This window comes from Numida meleagris, chromosome 3 (assembly GCF_002078875.1).
Source record: "Numida meleagris isolate 19003 breed g44 Domestic line chromosome 3, NumMel1.0, whole genome shotgun sequence".
Classification (NCBI taxonomy): Eukaryota; Metazoa; Chordata; class Aves; order Galliformes; family Numididae; genus Numida; species Numida meleagris.
Window position 1 is genome coordinate 4600961 of NC_034411.1, and position 20377 is coordinate 4621337.

Consider the following 20377-nt stretch of genomic DNA (forward strand, 5'->3'; position numbering starts at 1 on the left):
GCGCTGAGGCTGCCGTGCGCATGCGCGGAGCGTAAGATGAGCCGCGGCCGACAGCATGGCGGCTGTAGCGGGAGCGGCGGCGGGAACTTGTGGCGCTGAGGGACGTGGTCAGTGGGCATGGAGGGCTGGTGGTTGGACTTTGTGATCTTAGTAATCTTTTCCGACCTGAGTGATTCTATGGCTGAGCCTTCTCGTGGTTACCGGTTTTACCGCAGGTATTTAAGCAGGCAGCTCATGTCACGTTAAGGCGAAGAGAGAGCTTCATGTAAAGTAATGAAGGGGTGTTTCAGTTTACACTGCGTGAGTGACCTTTCTGGAGCTTTTAGAGACGTGAGATTTTTAAAACAAAAAAGTAACGCCATTAGTTGCGTTGAGAGCTCTCTATATATCCCGTTCTTTAAATAAAAATGGCCACATAAATAGCTCGTGTTACACAAAGTTGTTTTTTTACAGTGTTCCTGGCAGCTTGAGGGCTATTGGTCGATACTTCTGCTGGCTTACTGTCTCGGATCAACTTAGGATAAATAATTAGAAAACATCCTTATATCATATTTCACAGTTACAGCAGCTGAGGTGATGATAACTAGCGTGAACTGAGGCAATGCTGCTGGCTTTGGAGCAGGGAATATCTTTTCCAGTTTGACTTTTTTTTTTTTCCTTTATTTCAAACGCATCAGTTATTGCAGTGCTGTCCTGTCACACCCTTGTACAAATGGGAGTACCCTGCTATGGGATAATAAAACTAGAAATCATAATACCCGCAGTATTTATTTTAATTTAAGAAAATAACACCTTGGAAGTACATAATTTTCTCTGGAAATAAAGTATTCCATACTGTTGAATATTTTTACCACCACAGTAAAACTAAGTAGCATGTTACGATGCCGCAAAAAGAACTGCTTTGGTAGCATTGGCTTTAACTAATGGAAACTGTTCTTACCTGCTTAGATTTCATAGTGCTCAATTAAAGAATTTCTTTTTTTTTAGCATGAGTAAAGGTAGCATGATTAATGCCCAACTAAATACCATGGTTCAAAGTTCATTAAAAAACATTCAGGAATTTCTTAGCTACGTAGTATAAATAACAGAAGAGAGAATATATATTTTCTTTTATGTTGTAGGTTCACCAAATTCTTAAGTCAGATGGAGTATTTGTTGGTGCAGTGTTTGGGGGAGGCACTCTGTATGAGCTTCACTGCCCTTTGTAGCTGGTAGAGCTAGAGAGAAAGGGGATTTTCTCCTCATGTATTGCTACCATTTACTGCTGTATCGGATTTAGTACATCTCCTGTCAGGAGCTGGTTTTAACACCCTGACTGAGGTAATTAACAATAAAAGAATAGTCTGAAACATCAGAGCTGCTGGTGTATAAGAAATACTATTTACAGGTACATTAGTGTAATGTATGTGTAATAAGCAATTCCTTTCTTTTGCATGGAGTGTGCTTTGCTAAATATGTTTCTGAAATAGCCTGAACTGCCTCTGTTCTTGGCTGTACTGTGATCAAAGAAACCAACTGAAGGGTATCTTTGGCTAGTGGCCCAGTAGAGTTTGCATGGGTCTTCATGGAGAAGTGTCAGAGAATGTTAGATTTGCTTGAAAGAACTGAAGACACTCCTGCTGGTGCTGCTTCTAAAACCAAGAAGAGAATAATGGCACTTCAATTAAAATGTGATTGTGTTCGAGCCACTAAACAAAGTTCTTCAGAAATGTTGAGGCAGTGTATTTTTCTGAGTAATAGTGTTCAATTAGAACTGGAGTGGCTGATTCTGAAAGTTAATATAATGGTATGGTTTTAACCTGAGATGCTCTAAAATAAAGCTTTTGAATTTCTTTTAGGGTAGTGATGAAATTCAAGTAAGCTATCCAGGATTGTCTGAGGTTATGGAAGACTTGCAAGGCAAGTATACACTTCAGAAACATAAACATTTTCTGTGTCAGCAATACAGGTGTGGAAGAGTTAATGTTTGCTTCTTAACACCAGTTAAAGCTTATTGTAGTAGTGAAAGCATTACATTTTTTTCCTGAAATCTAGTGAGTCAGGAGAATAACTCCATCAGCAGCTTTGTATTGGGAAGCAGAAGTCAGAGATTTGTACTCTGTGGTCTGTTTTGAATTTTCTGCTTCAGTTTTACTCCTGTTCTTTGTGAGCCTCTTCAGCCTAAGCACATAGGACAGAAGCATATATCCAACGTGATTACTTTTTTTTTTTTCTGTGAGCCTGCCTAAATAATGGGATGATCAGGGCACTGCTTTGGAATGAGAATAAATAGACCCTCTAACCAGAGTCTGGAGAAAAAACCCTCAAAAAATTGAGGTGCTTAACGAGTGAGTTGGTGTTATGATTGCATTTGTCATGGATTGCAAAGTAGTTGTTCATACGCAGTCAGTAATAACTTATGGAGCAATTCAGGCGTTTTGCTTTGAATCATCTGCCAATATGTAGAGTTCCTTAATGAAAATAGAACTTTCGTTCCCTGAAGAAATGTTGGGATGCAGTAAGTGATTAAATTTCTTACTGCTCAATTAAAGGATTTCTTTTTTTAGCATGGGTAAAGGTAGCGTGATTAATGTCCAACTGAATACCAGTCTAAGCTGTAGATTTGTGGTAATTTCTTATTAAAAATCTTATGGGATAATCATTTTCGTGATTATCTGAAAAAAATGTGAGTGGTGTCTCTCAGTAAATACTTTGTACTTGGTACTTAAAAGAAATTGTAATAAAAAAACTAAATGCTTGAAGACTTTGGCTGAGAAGTAATAATCTGAAATCAATCCTAGCTATCAAACAGTAAATTTCAAAGGGTTGGCTTTCAGAGGTTTGGATCCATGCAGGTGAGAAGCTTCCCTGCTGTAGGTTGTACTCTTATGGTGAAATTCAGAAGATTCTACGGTTGTTTTGGTTTAGTAGAAATCTGCCAGTAGTGCATGAAACTTAACTCATAGTATATGCTGTATCTTCTTTTTCTTAAAGCTAAAACATATTTTTAGGTATGGGAGAGAGTAATTGCTCCTGGAATAGAAAACCTCTGCTACACAGGGATACGATGTGGGCAGCTGCAGCAATTTGCTGAAGTAAGTATTTGATAGCTGAGGAGTTAACCTGAAATGACTCTAAGAACTTATTTTCTTTCTCTGACCTCTATGGGGAAAAAAAAATAGGATTTAAAAAAAAAAATACTGTTTTAGTACAGGTATTTTTAACCTTGATTACAATGACAGAATTTGAACTATGTTGATGTACCGGTATGAGATATTTTTACTGTCCCAAATCTTTCAACAAGAGTCATTATGAGGAATATGCCATGCCTAATTTTACTGTTTGGGGAACTAATTATTTCTTAATGCTGATATTCTCTATACCTTTTCTTTTTCTCCCTTCCTGCATGGCAGAAATGTATTGAAGGAGCAATGGCTCAGTGCCTGCCCCATGTCAGATCTTCTACGTGACTGCCTGGAAATTCCACAAATTGCAGGTAATGTGAAGCTCAACTGTTTTCTCTTTGAAGGCGCATTTTAAATTACTTAAGCTTCAAACGAATTTTATAAAATATTTTAACTTTTAAAATAATCCTTATATTTTTTTCTCTTTTCTTCTTAGGTGAGACCTGCACAGAGAGGTTCTGCAAGAGTTTCATTTGGAGATCTGGCAAAAATAGATGAACTTGTTAGAAGAGGAGCAAAATAGTTCTTTATCAGAAATGAAAGTTATTTTCAAGCTCATATCAAACTTGTCAGTGCAGATAGCCTCCACTTCTACTTATTTTGTTACAACATTTTGAAATGATAATCTGCACGCAGCAAGGAATTTCAATGCCTGTGCTACATCAACTATGTAAAATGGCATTCTTTTTTTTTTCTACTGAAGTATTTGAACGGTAATCTAAGTAGTACATGCTCTCCCAATTTGATTAAGTTACTTTTCTCAAATGTAATGCCTCTTCCAGTGTTTTAGAAGGACAAACTGCTGCAGGTATGATTTGCAAGTCTTGAGCATACATCACCCTGTATTATTTTCAAATTCATCCTGAAGGATGGTAGATCATAATAAACAATAGTACTTGGTGACAAATAAATTTAAGGTATACAATGAGAGAATATCAGCAAATGCACGGATCTAACCAACTTAACGTGGTTTTTGTCTGTTGGAAATTATGGTTAAAAAGATATTGTCAGTTAGCATTTGAAAGTTGAATGTTTGACTTGCGTAAAGGGAAGTGATTAAGTAAGTTCTGTAAAAATATCTTTAGTTCATACTTTGTCCCTGCAACACACAGATTCAATTCTCCCTCCACCTGCGAACACAAAAAGAATTGTTTCTGAACATTGAGTAGGAGAGGGTAACCACAGAGAAGACTGATGCTTCATTCCACCTTTAACAGAATGTATCATGATTTGACTAAGTTTACTGAGAGAAATAGCAAGCAGAAAAGTCAGCTAGCACACAGATAGACTTGTACACTTCAAACTAATTGGCTTACAAGTGGCAATCTCTGGAGTTGGGATTATTGTGGAATTGCAAGGAACTTTTATACCAGTTGTATATTGTACTGTTTGACAAATTAAAGGTGGTACTTAAAATATTAGTTAAATCACGTTTCCAAACTTTTTGCTATTCTGTTTTTAGAGGCTGAGAATCGTGAAGTATATTTTCTACCTCCTTACCTGTTGCACAGGGCTATAACTTTTCCTGTATATAGCTATTTTTAGGAGTTGATCTTAATCATGAATATGGCCCTTTATCCTGAGGCGTTAAGAAAAAGTAATTTACTATACGATTTCACTTGATCGTAGTACTGGTAGGGAACTGTGGGAAGGAAAAGCATGAAGAGTATGTAAGTGTATTGTTAAAACAGATGTATCATTGTTTTAGGTGTTGTATTAGCAGAAGTGTAAGAGAAAGCTTCTCTCGGCCTGCTGTAAGAAGATTATCCAGCAGGTGGAGTTTGTCAGGATGGTGTGCACAGGACAAGTAGACAAGGTAGGCAGAAGCCTTAATATTCTGTCAGGGTTTATTGAGCTATGATTCAAAGACAAATGCAGATATTAAAGTTACCACCTGCTGCTTAACCAGTGTTCAGTTCTCAAAATTACAAAAATGCTTTTTTGAATGTAGCATTCAGTTAGAAGGCTAATTTAGGAGTTGAGGAGAAGGAGGAGTTCTGTACCAGGCTTTAGCTGAAAGGAATGAGTGAGAGGGTATAAAATATCACGATAAGGCAGGGAACCATCTTCTTGACAAGCCTAATTCACAACAATTCAAGGGGAAGGAGGCCAGCTTTCATTTTCCTTTAGAGAACGTTAGCACTCCTGGAAAAAAGAAGATAGACTATCATAGAATCATAGAATGGCTTGGGTTGAAAAGGACCTCAAAGATCATCGAGTCTCAACCCCCCTGCCAAGTGCAGCGTTGCCAACCACTAGACTATAAGTCATCTTATAACCTTTACAGCCCTTAAAATGAAGACTCGAAGAGCTCGTCTCTCCAATGGCATAAAGTTTTCTCATAGACCATCCATGGACTTGATACAAGATATTGCCTCTCTTTACAATTTCTGTCTGTTTTAGACAAAGTTTACGTATTTTAAGGGGGACTCTTCAGTTTGACATGCATTTCCATAGCAGCTCACACGTGGGAAACGTCTATGCGACTTCATGCGTTTTTGCTTCAGCAGGTTAATTTCCAGTCACTTCAGCTGGTGACTCAGATGTGTTAAGGCAATGAGGAGGTGGAATGTGCTGGGTAAATGTTAATTGGAGATGGGCTCCTACTGAGCTTGTGTGGTGCACTCGGGAAGGAAGGGAAGGATTTATCCTAGAGTTGATATTTTCTTCTTTGGTTCCACGTTCCATAGGTGGAATATGTGAACAGTAAGGAAGGCGCAAATGTGATTTAGTAATGGGAGAAGGTATCTTCTGGATAGAGAGAAATGGAGAAACAGTTTTCTTTGTAGCACTTGGGAGAAAAAAGTATAGATAATTAACGTGGAAAAAGGCTGGGAACAGAAGAAGTAGGGAGTAATAAATATATTGATTGGAGCGATGCTAATTGGAATGAGGGAGCACGCAACTGACAGGTAAGATGTTTGTTTCACTGACCAATGGTGTTTGAGAAACTATTTTTTGTGTTTGATAAACTTTGAAATGCATTACAATGCTATCTGAATGTAATGAACGTACAGATTCTCACTGTGATTTGAGTTTCCTTTTTATTTCTTGACTTTTGAATTGGTATGTGAGGGGGGAAGACAAGTTACTGGCTCACAGAAGCTGAAGATTGCATGAGCATTGAACACTTAATGGATTGGCATGTGAGGTAATGTGTAATGCTTCCTCCAGGTAATGAAAATTAAGAGGGGAAAATAAAAAGCATCAGTGAGCATCGTGGATGCTTGCCATCTTTAAATACTGATACAGAATAGGTGGTGATTTTCATGTTATAGAGGATGAGAACGTCCATGTAAGTTGGGCATTAAAATTTGCATGATGTTTCCAGCAGTGAGTTACAAATGCTTAAAATTACAAGCATCTACAAAATAAATATATTATGAAATTCAACTCCACCACTATATTTAACTGCATTTTTTTTTCCCCTTCTTGGAATTATTGGCTGGTCTGGTTTCCAGTAATCACTTTCTATGGCACTTAGATCAATACCTTTGAAAAAAGTTAATTATGAATAGTTTTTTTTTCCCTTCCATGTAAGGCTCTTATACTTTGACTTTATTTTTTCAGCTTTTTGACTGTTCCTTTCTGAAATTGTAATGAAGAAGAATGTAGTTGCCAGTTGTTAGTCTGGGAAGTTATTTTGAACTTTAAGTGCGTGTTTAAGAAACCAGGTCTTGCAAAATAAGTAACTTGTAAGAAGTAGTTACAAAGGTGATGTGCTGTGTCTTGCAAGCCTAGGTAGTTCTAGAAATCTTGTTGCATCATGCAGAATGTTTTTCTCCCAGCTACAGAAGAAAGGAAAGTGAATTTGGGGAAATAATAATTTTGACCAATCATAAGCTAGAAGTGCGAAATGTATATATTTTTAAAAATAAAGTTTTAGATTTATATTTGCACTTAACCAATATTACTATTTGAGGATCACAGACTGACAGGATCTGAGGTCGGTCATTGGTTGTTGAGGATGGAGTTTTTTTCAGAGTCTTTGATTACAAGATCTGTCAATGCATTGTTTTATCCAAGGCTACTTAGGATATGGGGATGATAATAAGACCCTATGTTTTGTATCCCAAGCATTAGGTTTTGTAGTTCCTATGCTTTCCGAAGACTGAGAATTTGAATTTTAAGCATGGCAAAGAATCCTTGATTACCTCTAACTGCTGAAAATGTCATCAGCAGAAGTTCAGAACTGAACCATTAAAAAATATATTTTTTAATCAGCTTTAAAGTAAAAAAAAACACTTTTCAGTGTTTTCTGGAAGCAAGCTAAAACCTAACTTTTTCAGTTGTGGAGGAGGGAGGAGAAGCCAGCAGTCTTTCAGATGTATGTTCCTTGGAATATCCTGATGCAAAGGTCTGATCTAGCGGATATAATTCCATTAGAACATCTTGTTCCAGAGCTACATTAGGGAAGCTAGCATAAGCATTACACTTAAATTTTCATTTGTCAAATCCAAGAATTTAATAGTCACTCTTAATTAAAAGATTAATTATTTTATATATAATATAATTCTATTTTATATTTTATATGTAATTATTAAATTATTTTGGATCAGATTAGGAAGCTGATAATGTGGGGGGTATGGTTCTTCCAGTAGTTTGGTTGGAATCACAGAATCGTTTGAGTTGGAAAAGACCCTTAAAGGCCATCCAGTCCAACCCCCTGCAGTGAACAGGGACACCTACAGCTCCATCAGGTGCTCAGAGCCCCATCCAGCCTGACCTTGAATGTCTCCAAGGATAGGGTATCCACCACCTCTCTGGGCAACCTGTGCCAGTGCTTCACTGCCACTTGTTTAAAAAGCTTTTTCCTTATATCCAATCTAAATCTCCTCTCTTTTGGTTTGAAACTATTTCCCCTTGTCCTATCACACAGACCCTGCTATAGAGTCTGTTCCCTTCTTTCTTATACCCCCTTCAGATACTGACAGGCTGCTCCCATGTCTCCTGGAGCCTTCCCTTCTCCAGGCTGTACAGCCCCAGCTCTCTCAGCCTCTCCTCACAGGGAGATGTTCCATCCCTGGGATCATTTTATGGCCCTCCTCTGGATGCACTCCAGCAGCTCCATGTCTCTCCTGTTCTGAGGACTCCACATCTGGACACAGTGCTCCGGGTGAGGTGTCGCAGAGCAGGGCAGGTCTCCTTCCTCACCCTGCTGGCCACGCTGCTTTGGATGTGGCCCAGGATACGGTTGGCTCTCTGGGCTGTGAGGGCACAGTGCTGGCTCATGTCCAGCTGCCATCCACCAGCACCCCCAAGTCCTTTTTGGCAGGACGGTGCTCCATCCATCATCTGCAAACTGCTGAAGGTGCTCTTGATCCCGCTGTTGATGTCACTGATAAAGATGTTAAAGAGCACCGTTCCCAGTACTGACCCCTGAGGGACTCCAGTTGGCACCGATCTCCATCATTGAGGCATTGAGCCATTGACCACCACTCTCTGGGTATGATCTTGCAACCAGTTCCTCGTCCATCGAACAGTCCACCCATCAAATCCATATCTTTCCAATTTGGAGAGAGGGATATTGTGGGAGATCGGTGTGAGCACTGAAAGAAATTTGACAGGTATAGGTAGCCAGTTGATTTCCTGCGTATCTTAAGTGCTCTCAGGGCAGGGAGAGGAAGAATAAAATAGAAAATGAGAAGTTGCATTTTTTAGCCAAAGGTTGTGTATCGATGTCAAGCAGAAAACACTAAAAAGTGCATGTGCTTATAGAGGAGTAGGACTTATGGCTTAAATCAAATAAGGATCAAAGTGGTTTGCTGATTTATTAATAGATTGTAATTAACCCTCAGTCGGTGAACTGCAAATTTAGGATTAATAGCAGCAATATAACAGATAAATGTCTGTACTACAGCCTTACAAAATGTGAGTAAACATCTTCAGCTATCTACGTGCTCTTCTCCAGCAATCTCCTGTAAGTTGACAATTGTGTGTTCACCTCTGTCCTTTCAGCAGGCTGCTGTGGCTGCAAGAGCTCACCATTCTGGGAATGCACATTGCTCTGTTTGCATTACGTGCCTCTCCTTTGAAGATGTGGTGCTGTAGCTGCGTGTGTTCCTGTGCTGTCTGTGCAATCCCCTGACCCACCCCGCCTGCTGTGCTGGCACCCCATGGGTGGTGGGCAGATACCCTAGGAAGGTGCGGTGCGGGTTTTGCCCCATGCTGCCAGCACAAGGGCAGGGCTAGGGGCTGCTCCTGGCCTCTGGGTGCCAGGAGGGCATCTTCTCAGTGTGGGACCAGATTGGACTGCTGCTCTCTTCCTGCTTCTGTTACAAATTGAAGTGCTTGGGAAACTGAAGAGTTTCTCTTAAAATACGTGACCTTTAAAACAGACAAGACGTGTAAAGAGAGGCAGTATTTGTACCTGGTCCAGAGATGGGCTATGAGAAAACTTGATGCCATTGGAGGGGTGAGCTCTTCTTTTAGTCTTACTAATATCAGAGTTGCTTTTGTAATTGACAGCGTCATTTCTACGAAGTACCAATTTGATGCGATTATCTTTGGCAGTCAGTACCTTTCCTGACTCAACCACGAAGTCTGATGTTACAGAAGAAATATTGTAGTTCTGAGGCAATGGCTGTAGGAAGATTTAGTTGGTGTGCCAACTCCAATCCACGTGATTTAAATTTGCATAACATCCTTTTTGTGCCTCGTTTTTGTCTTTGAATTTCTTCAGTCACCTATGGTTGTTTCTGGAATTCCAGGAAATAGCAGTGCTGTAGATACTCCCGAGTTGTTTTGTTACTCAGATCTCAAACAGCACATCCCTAGGATTTTTTTGCCTGCAGGAGTCGTCTTCGAAGGCACTCTCAGGGGGCACTGAGGTGCTGTCACACCACTGTTCAGTCAACAGACCAAGAGCACTTGTTTGATGCATGGATGACTGATCTTCGATTGCCGCCTTTCATCAAACAAATAGAAACATCTGTTGTTTTATTTATATGTGAGCTTTCCCAAATAGCAGCTTACAGGGCTTTGTTTTGTTCTGTTTTTGTTTTTCCTTCCCTTTTGGCTTAGCGAATCCCTCTTGTATGCAGAGAGGGACTTTGAAAACCAAATAGATTGGATGATTGTATCTCTCTGTTCAGATCATGTTAAAGCCTGCTGGCTGGTGCTTTTTAGTAACTGGGAGTTAATGATCCCTTATTGAGAGGGTAGACTTTAATTTATAACTTCTATAACTCCGTGTCCAGAGATTTCAAAGGTACTGAATTAAAAGGGATTGCAGTGGTGGTTTACTGGCCTCTTAAAAACCTTTGAAGTAAATTTAGTCATTCCACTTCAGGAGAGAATTCAGGTTTATGAACCCAAAGGGCTTATGGGGGCAGAGAAGTGTTTGCCTGCCGCTCCCTGCAGTGAGTAGCAGAACTTGACAGATAACATTACACCAGTATTGACTGCTGGGCATCTTGGCTTCACTACTAGCTCTCCTGTGTCTCTGAGCAGTCACACAGCATCTGTGCATCAGTTCAGAAATCTTGAGGATGTAAGTCAGAGTCCAATAGCTATAAAGGGATCTAAATGTTACATGGCACAATCACGCAATCACCAAGGTTGGAATAGACCTCCAAGATGATCTAGACCAACCGTCCACCTACCACCAATATTTCCCCACTAAACCATGTTCCTTAGTACCATAGTTCCTTGAACACCTCCAGGGATGGTGACTCAGCACCCTCTCTGTGCAGCCTGTGCCAATGCCTCACCACTCTTTTGGGGAAGAAACACCAAGCGCTGCAGCATAAAAATGCTTCTGTAGACCTATCTTTCCAGATTCTGCTTTCGAGTATTGCTAAATAACAACCTCCATTTAACGGTGCTCTAAATGTTGTGTTCTAACAATCTTGAAAACACATCGATGTGACTTAGCATAGCACTTGAGATGAATTTACAAATGAATCTTGGCATAAGGCAGATGTATTTTAACACTTCTGTTTGCATGCCTGCTTCCTGCGTATTTATTTTCAACCTCCAGCTGATAAGCCGCTTTGTCTTGTGTACTGAAATGGCCTGTTTAATACAGTGGGAAGTCGAGTAAAAGCCACCGTTTATTAATGGATGCTTAGAACAGGCACAGCCAGACATTTTAAATTATTCTAAATAAGCAGTAATTCTAATTTATTTCTAAAGATAGAACTGCAACAACCCAGTTACCTAGTTCCCTCAGAGACTGTAATGAGTACAATTAGCATAAAATCGGTCTATAAGTTTAATGTGCAATTTCTCGTTCTCTGGACATTGAACATACTAGCAAAAATATGGCAAGCTGTGTTAGGTTCTGTGTAGTTACTTGTTCCCACTGGATGCTTTCTTGACAAAACGCATTACTGGAAAATATCAATCAAATCTGTTCCGTACAGGGAGTTGTTAATATATTGGCTCAAACAGGGATGGCAGTAAATCTGAAAGGGATGTTCATCATCCCTTGAAGGAAAAATTTCAATTTTTTTTGGTCTGCATTAGCGGTAGGGTGGTTTTTCTGTTTGTTTGTTTTCCTTTTTAATGAAGAGTATTGTGTCTGAAGATTCCAACTTGGAGGATGCAACTAGCCAGTTCTGTACCTACAGCTTCATAAGTTGTCTTTGTTTCTCTAAATATAAAATGTGCGTGTAGATGACAAAGATTGAAAATACATGTTAATACTCTACTGAAAGGGGAAGGGAGCAGTGGAGTCTCACAGCTGCTGCAGAGATTCTCAAACCATGGTTTGGGCAGCTGCTGCTGATGTGCCAGCAGTTGTGTTCTTCATTGGACACAACCCATTGTGGGGCTCTACGGGATTTCTCGTTTATGGAATGAAAAGGCAATGGGAAGTTCTTTGTGACCACCTTGTAATACTGTAAAGTGAAGAAAACCGAGGTAGGGAAAGCTCAGTTAGTGATACACTGTGACTAGATTCACAGAATTGCAGGGGCTGGAAGGGATCTCAAGAGACTGAGTCCAACCCCCTGCTAAAGCAGGTTCCCTACAGTAGGTTGCACAGGTAGGTGTCCAGGCGGGTCTTGTATATCCCCATAGAAGGAGACTCCACCACCTCTCTGGGCAGCCTGTTCCAGGGCTCCAGCATCCTTAACGTATAGAAGTTCTTCCACATTAATACGGAACTTCCAGTGTTCAAGTTTTAGGCCATTGCTCCTTGTCCTATCGCTGCACACCACTGATTAGAGCCTGGCCTCATCTGTTTGCCTCCCACCTCCCATTAGCTACTTATAAACATTAATCAGATCCCACTCAGTCTTCTTTTCCTCAGGTTGAACAGACCCAGGTTTCTTAGCCTTAAATTTATCTTAAAAGATTGTCAATGCTTATGGACCATGATAATGCATACTTAGTAAAACATGAAGTTTCTTCCTTTGTTCTTTAGAAAATAAGAGAAACAACAACAACAAATGAGGCTTGAAGAATAGTACTAGGTATTTCAAAGTAGGTTTTCATGGACTTCTGATTTTACTTCTCCTGTGGAAGCAGACCTTACTGGAAGGAGGGGTTCATGTAAGAGACTGCTTCCTTTTATGGACTTCTCAATTCCAAAAATGCTTTAATTTCTTCAACAATGTATTCATTTTAAGAGTACTTTTTATTGCAGTGCTCTAAATACAGAGAGTAAATTATAACTGCAGCTGAAAGAAGTGGCAAATTTGTTTCTTGTATGCTGGAATTAGTGGCACTGACTTTCCCATGGATTTTTCCACACTTTTTCCTACCTGATAATTTGTACAATCCACTTGCCCTTCTTTCTCTTAGAATACCAGCTAAGCAACAGAAATAATGTGGCTGAACTTGGGCTGCTTGCATGGGCTGGGGGGGCTACTGTGCACTCTGTGGCTGGTAACCTGCCCAGCAAATCAGACAGTGTGTTTGGTTTAATCGTTGGGTGTTCTGCAGAAAGATGTGTCTTTATGTTTCTAACATTTAACTCACAGCATGTAAGTTCTTTTAGTAAAAGGAGTTATTTGCATACGTGTTAGAAAGAAACATGATTGTTCCGTTTCTTAAGTAGGTGATGGTGGATGTAAGCAGAAAGCAAAGATCTTTTCCCCAAGAGGTATGAGTTGTAAATTGAAGGAGTGGATAACTTTGGCAACTGACTGCAAGGCCAGCCAAGTAAAACAGCATTATTGTTTGTAAGACGATTTGTGTTACAGCTTAAGGCTTGATTTTTCTCTGCTGTAATCTTTCTTAGCACAAGTTTTTGCCATCTCTTGGAAGTAGAAAACTTGTGCCCTGTAATGAATGTAAATATCTGTTGAAATATATCTCATGAAAGTGTGCCGTGTCAGTAGTGTTTTCTTCTTACTTTCTGCTGTCCTATTAACCCTATTTTCAGCAGTGTTCCTAAGGAACTGATTTTCTGGCCAGACAGTGTATACTGCAGCTGGCATTTGTGCCCTCAAATATAAATACCATTTTTCTAAATGATCTTAAATAGTTACAGGGCTGGAGGGTCCAGTTCAAGGCATCAGGCTCCTGCTCAGTGTGCCCCTGCAAAGGAAGTGGAGGTACAGAGGATTACACCATTAATCTTAAAGTTTGTTACAGCCCTGCTGATAGCCTTTGTTGTTGCTCAGGCACTGAAGTGTAAAGCTTGGAAGTGGTTTAAATTTCTGCTGTCTTTTCTCCTTGAATTGACTGAAAGTAGCTGCTTGGAGCAACATGCTTGTAGTTGTGTGCTCAGTTTGCAAGTAACAGGGCTTCTGAGTGTAAGCCCTTTGTTTACAGACACAACTTAAGATAGCATTTTTGCTTTCTCTTGTTAACAAAAGTAGAAGGTACCATTAAGCTGTAATGTTCGGCGCTGTGCTAGGGAAGCTATTGTTTTCATGGGATTGCATGTGTGTAGAACCGAAAAAAAAAGCAGGCAAAATTCCACTCAGTTTATCATAGTTATAATAGCTCCACAAGGCAAAATGGACTGAAAAGTAAGAAAATTCACTTTTATCACTGAATGCTAGATGGAGACTGAATATTACAAATGCATCCAGAGCAGAACTCTGAATTAAACTTTTCTGGGTTTACACATTCGCTTTAAATGACTTCTCTGCCCTTGCAAGTAGGTCTTGGAAGTGGACCAACATGAAAGTTTGATGGGACAGATCTTCAGGTCTCTAAGGATGTGCCCGTTTTCTCCATGAGTTCTTCCAGTCAGCAGGCAGCTCAGAGGAAGGCATCTGTTCTGGGTTATACCTAGCTGCTGGTACAGTGGTTACTGTGAAACTGTCTTAGCCCCTTTGTTCAATTTATTCAATACTGGCTCTACAGCAGTTACCTCACTTCCGTAGAGATGTGCTAAGTGAGAATCATAATAGGGAAAACTTATACAACATAGTGTCAGAGAATCAAAGAACCAAAGGACTTAGATACATCTGACTGTCCTTATGACACATACTAGTTCTGCTGACATCCATTTATTGTAGCCACTTCATCCTTTCTTTCTCTTTTTCCTTCATATAGGACATTGTGCAGTTCAAATAATCAGTTACTGATTTTGTCCTTGTTAATGTTCAGCGATACATTCCAGACTGAACACGGATGGAGTGTTGCTGTGATCAGCTGTAATATAATCTGTTCTGCAGCTGTAGGACTGATAATTGCTGATCTTGAATTTCAGAAGTGTATTTCTGACAAAAAGTTTGATCGTTGTTTTTTTCTTCTTACAGAAAACACTTTGAGAAGGACTCAGAAACAGGGCGTTTGGAATGGAGAACTCAAACTGCACTGTAGGCTGAACTAATGCCTGAGATCTAAGTATAGGTGAGAGGTGTAGAGTTCTGAAGCTGAAAGTGAAAAGACTGGGTCTGATGTTAAACATAAAGGAATGACCAAACCGGATGCCAAGAGGCGTTTTCAGCAGCAGTATTGCCTGTACGCCAAAGAAACCAGAGAGACAAGCAGGAAAATGGGTAATGTCGAAAGTCTCTACCGTGGTTTCAGGATCAGAGAGAAGAAGGGTGTTTTAGAGAACAATCTGAAAGGGAAAAATGAGAGTTGGCAGCAGGTTCGCTAAGGAAGAAATAGGCAGAAGAAAGAAAGTTTGAAAGAAGGGAAAACCATCTAACAAAGTTTAAAAAAAAATATTTTTAGGTTGTTGGCTGGAAGTGATAAGGCCCACCTTCAGCTGGACTGCTAAGACTGGGAGCTGGGAGTACAGTCAGCGGTAAGAAGAGATTCAGATCACCTAAAGACACATAGGACTTTCAGAAGTGTTGACAATATGTGATGTCATTTAGATGACAGAGACAGCAGGCACAGAGCTTCCCTCAAGGCTGCAGGAGAAGGAATTTTGTCCTTTATCAGCTTGTTCAATGAGATGAAGTTGTGGAGAGAGGAGTTGCTACTTTTTTTTTCTTTTTTTACATTATAAAGATTGATAAGTGAAATCACCCAAAAAGATTAAAGATTCTGTGAAGATGAGATTTGGATTCTGTCAGTGTCTTCCTGGTCACTTTGATAAGGCAAGTTCCAGTGAAGGAAAGGGAAAAATATGCTGTCCATTCAAAGGCACTAGAATTAATAGAGCAACAGGCATAGCTGTGCTACGCAAACCACTGAAATAAAAGTTTTGGAGAGAGGTTCACTGGAACAGGCTTGGTAGACAAGACGAGAGATGGAAAGTGAGAAAAGAGTCAGCTTGCATAGTAGTGTAGGCTAACTCTACCGTAAGAGAAATTCAGAGAAAGCCCAGTATTTCTAAACAGTATGAATGAGCTTGTATTTTAATGCCCAAGAGGCGAGGGGAAAAATAAATTTCCTTTGGTTGAGGAGGTGAAAAGCAGCTGCTTTCACCCACCTGAGAAAGAGTAGGTCTGCAGCCACTGTAGACAAGAAGCCAGATGCTGCACCATGCCAACTGCCAGGAGACCTAGCAAGTCTGTCTTGTCCTCCTGTGTTCTTTTTTTCATCCCACTGGTCTTCAAGGTTATATGTTGTTGTTTTTTTCTCCCCATCCTGATAGCTGCTTGCTTTGCTAATCAGGGAATAAAGATGTGGAAATAAGTTATACAAATTGTCAGACAAAGATAAGGACAGCTACAAGGATAGAACCACCTGAGAAGGCTCCAACAGCAAAACTGACTGTTTTTAATAACTGTATGAGAAGAAACATATGCTTCTGTTTTCAGAGTAAACATTTTACTGCCTAGATGAAAATGTCCAGCAGCCAAAGTTGTTATTACAGGCTGATTGAAAGATACAGGTGAGGAAGTACTTAAAGATATTTGTCTGTTTCATGTTGGCTTTATAAGATGCAGCTCTCTGGTTTTGAAAGGCTTGAAAATGTCTTGCAGTTTCTCATGTTGACTGGTAAATCCTTTTGTGCTTAGAGTGCCATCCCCTCTTAGAGACACTGTTCATAATAATGAACTACCTGAATGGCTTCCGTGAAAGATCCATTAAATGTTTAATCCTGATCTGAAGAGCTTAAATGCCACAGAGGTTAGCACAGACATGGTTTAGTGTGGAAATGTTGGTGGTAGGTGGACAGTTGGACTGAATGATCTTGGAGGTCTTTTCCAGCCTTGGTGGTTCTATGATTCTATTTGCAATAGTTAATAATTTTCACTTGAAAACAACAACAAAAGGAAGTGGACCTTATCTTGAGCCTTAAATCTAGAGCTTCCAGCTTCTGAGTTGGGTATGAACGGCTGTACAGGACTGTAGCTCTTCACTGTCAAAATACCTACCAAGACATTTAGCAAGAGTGGATAGAGACCAAATTGTATTTTAACACTTCCAAATGATGAATCAGGTGAATGTATTTAGAGCTGTTTGTTCAAGATATAACATTTAATTAAACTAAATACTGCATATTGAACAAGATTCGTGCTTTTACCTATTTCCCTCAATTTTTGTACCTATTTTCCTTCAATTTTTAACAAGGGAACAAGATGACTCTTTTCTGAAAGAGATTCATTTAGCTAGACTACATTTTTTTTTCTTTTTGCAGCCTTAGTGATTGTAGATATACAGATTGTACACAGTAGTTAATTTTTTTTTAGAGCATGTTTATGTATGGTGATTATGTATGTGAGAAGGGTGGTTGTGCAATCAGAGGATGTGAAAACCTGCTATGTCTGTTGTTCTTAATACGCTTAAGGCTTTATAATGCACTGTGTTTTCTGAACTGATGCAAGAACAAATCCTTTGATGACAGAAAAACTGCAGTGAGTGCCAGAAGAAATGTGAATTGATTTCGCCAATTTGGGAAATGAAATGCGCAGTATGGAAGTTCTTAGACCAGTTTCCCAGTTGAAGAGCACTTTGGTAAAACTGGACAAAAAGCTAGAGTAGAACTAAATGAGATTTCACACTCAGTGAGGTGCCGCACGTCTGAGCAACCAGCCAGACCTTAGTGCTTTAATATTCCTAATCTATTCTGTGCTTTAATGAGATCTTGAGCTATTGGCTCTGAAGATTATTAGTGCGCTGGTGAATAGCTGTTCAATCTTCAGGCATGTGATGAGAATTTGCTCCCTCTTTCAATCCTTCAGCTTCTTGGCTGGAATTTATTATTTCCCTAAATAAAAGCAGCTGCAAAATTTCATTATATTTTATAGTACCCCTTTCTGCTATATTTAACCTTGTCTCATTAAATAGATTACATCCTTTCCTCTTGTAATTAAGTGCAAATCAAACACAATATTGTAATATTATACTAAAAACATAGGAAATAGGACGCCTTTTCAGCTGCCATTCTGAAATTCCTAAAGGCAGGAGTGCTGCTTTGACAGTGATGAATTCTTCCAGAAACATCTGGTCTGTAAAATATATCTTCTCCTTATAGATGTGATAGTAAAATCGTAAATACCAAAGACAAAGTGTTCTGTTCTGTCCCACTTGAATTCCATTTAAAGAGAGTTCTTTATCTGTTTCATCCATCAGTATCTGAGTAATATGACTACCTGCAAAGGCTTCTGTTGGATATGGGTTGTCTGGACACCAGCAATCTTAAATATTAGAAGAGCTCAGGCTGTAGAGAAAAAAAACCATGAATCTAATGGTGCGTTGTTTATTACTTCAGTTAGCTTTTGGTTTTATTTAATAAGCAAAGAAAATTTCTACTTCCACAGTCTACTGAGAGTCAAGTCAAACTATGTGAGAAATATTAAAAAGTAAAATTATCTTGCATGTTCTAAAATTTGGTCAAGACAAGCATTGTGAACCCACATCTTTCCTCATGTGAACTTGCAGAGTCCCACGTCTAAATTTCACCCGTTTAACATTTATCACATAACTGTGGTTCTTCAGTTAACGGTCTCTGCAGAAATAAAAGAGGAATTGTGTTCAAGGGGTTTGATCTTGCATCTCCCTTGAAGGCACCTTTTTACTGACAGTACGGCTGTGCAGGACAGCAGTGCTGATCTAAAGTTGGAGATGTAAGCTCAGTGATCTTCACTGTGCTCAGTGTAACCAAGATATGCAGTGTGTCTTCATCCCGTATCTTTGGAGTTAAGTATTAGGTAAATATAGAGCATTTCCCCAGGTTTGTTTCAAGTATGAGCTGAGTGTATGTTATTAGCTATCTCTGTATCCAAGAGAGATTTATTTTGATAATATTATCATTAACTGTAATTTGATTTCAAACTGAGTCACTGATTACATGGTTTCTAAGACTGAAATTCTGTTTCCCTGGGAAAGTAGAGGTGAGAAAGTTTGCGTGCTACTGCATGTATAAGTAGAAAACCATTTCCCATTACGCATACATGCTGTCTCTGCTCTGCTATGCTGTCCTTTACTCCTTTGCACCTTTTCCATCCTACATGGTAGTGATGCAGCAGCAGTCAGCCCGTTCTGCTGCCTGTGCCTGTGTTGGGCTGCAGCCTTTTCTTAAAAAGAGCCACGGGCAGGCATCATGCTGCTCCGCTTTACCTGAGTGGCTGCGTTAGACCCAGTCATTTCGAACTTCTTAATGATGGCAATTCATCAAATAGCCTTAAAATAACAGGCACCATTTCCAAAATGCCATGGCATTTAGCAACCCTGTTTTAGCTATCTTTATGGAATGGCATAAAGCGTTCTTTAAAAAAAAAAAAAAAGAACAACAACAGGAAAAACTCAAAAAGAAAAACACCTCCTCCGCCCCATGTTTGGAACAAGCTTGATACGTGGTATGTTTTCACTTTGTTTAGTACGGACTGAAACTTGCCTAAATGCACAAAATGGGTTACCCTGATTATGTTTGAGTCTGTGAATTCTTGTGAAAAGTTGTTAATGCACGAGCAGGCCCGCACACCAGAGAACGTTACAGCAGGAGCACAGCTACAGCTTTCTGTGGGAGGTGGGAAGTGGCTCAATTTGAGATTGGATGAGAACAACGAACTATTTCACCTGAAGAGATTTCTCTCTAAAGAGGAAGGTCAGCCTAACTCTGCTACCAGAACCATGGAAACCAGTAATTTAAAGGGTTCTTGCAGTGAACTGATATATACTGAAGATGCATTACTTTGTGAAAGTATGCATTGAAGTTTGCAAGTATTAACGCTTAGAATACATTCCCTGCTCTCTCTCTCAGTTGATAATGTCATCTCCAGAGGTGTTTAGCAAATTATGAAATGTAATTGGTACATATATTTGTGTGCGTATGGCTTATATTTATCTTTTTGAGAGGGCAAGCCTTAGGCTTAAGTGCTTGTTATTTTGCAAAGCCTTGAGGACTGTTCTGACCTAGTAAGTCAGAAGTTGTTCCATCTTCTGTTTTGATGGTAGGAATAGAAAGAGAATTACTTTTCCTACAGTGCCAAAATAAGAAGGAACTTAAGACTGATCTGAGAGCTTTTTAGTTCTGTAGGCTGTGTCAGTGTAGGAAATTGTGTGCATCAGTGGATGTGGATCTGCAGAAGCAAGCAGGCCTTGGTGCAGGCTCAAGGTACGTGGTATATATGCATTTTGGAGGGATGAGGGATTTGATGATGATCTGATCAGTTAGGATTTTATTCTGTGAACGGAATGCTTATTTATGGTTGAAATGCACTTCCAATTTAGTTTCATCTGAAAGTAGTCTAGTTAGTACACACCAGAAGTATTCCCCCATATGAGCCAAAGCAGGTGAGTGGGGACAATCAGGAGGTGTACTAATAAATGAGTAAATGGGTTTATTTCTTAAGAAATAATGTCTTGGCTCTACTATTATTGCTCTAGCGTGGTCCACGTCTTGCCCACCCACGTATATTGGTGGAATGTGAGAAGCAATCAAAAACAATTCAGCATACTGG

General features: G+C 39.6%; 1 long non-coding RNA gene across 12 annotated transcripts in view; it reads left to right on the plus strand.

Moving 5' to 3' along the window:
- The window catches only part of LOC110395609, a 48152-nt gene continuing 30745 nt past the window's right edge, over nt 2971-20377 (plus strand). For 4 of the 12 annotated variants that reach the window (XR_002436509.1, XR_002436506.1, XR_002436505.1 and 1 more), the window contains exons 1-5: nt 2971-3074; nt 3393-3475; nt 3601-4980; nt 14828-15070; nt 15252-15324. This is a non-coding gene — a long non-coding RNA (uncharacterized LOC110395609). Of the gene's footprint in view, nt 3075-3392; nt 3476-3600; nt 4981-14827; nt 15071-15251; nt 15325-16288; nt 16363-18047; nt 18166-20377 lie in introns of all 12 variants that reach the window. The other 8 variants (XR_002436507.1, XR_002436512.1, XR_002436508.1 and 5 more) reach the window with 5 other exon arrangements.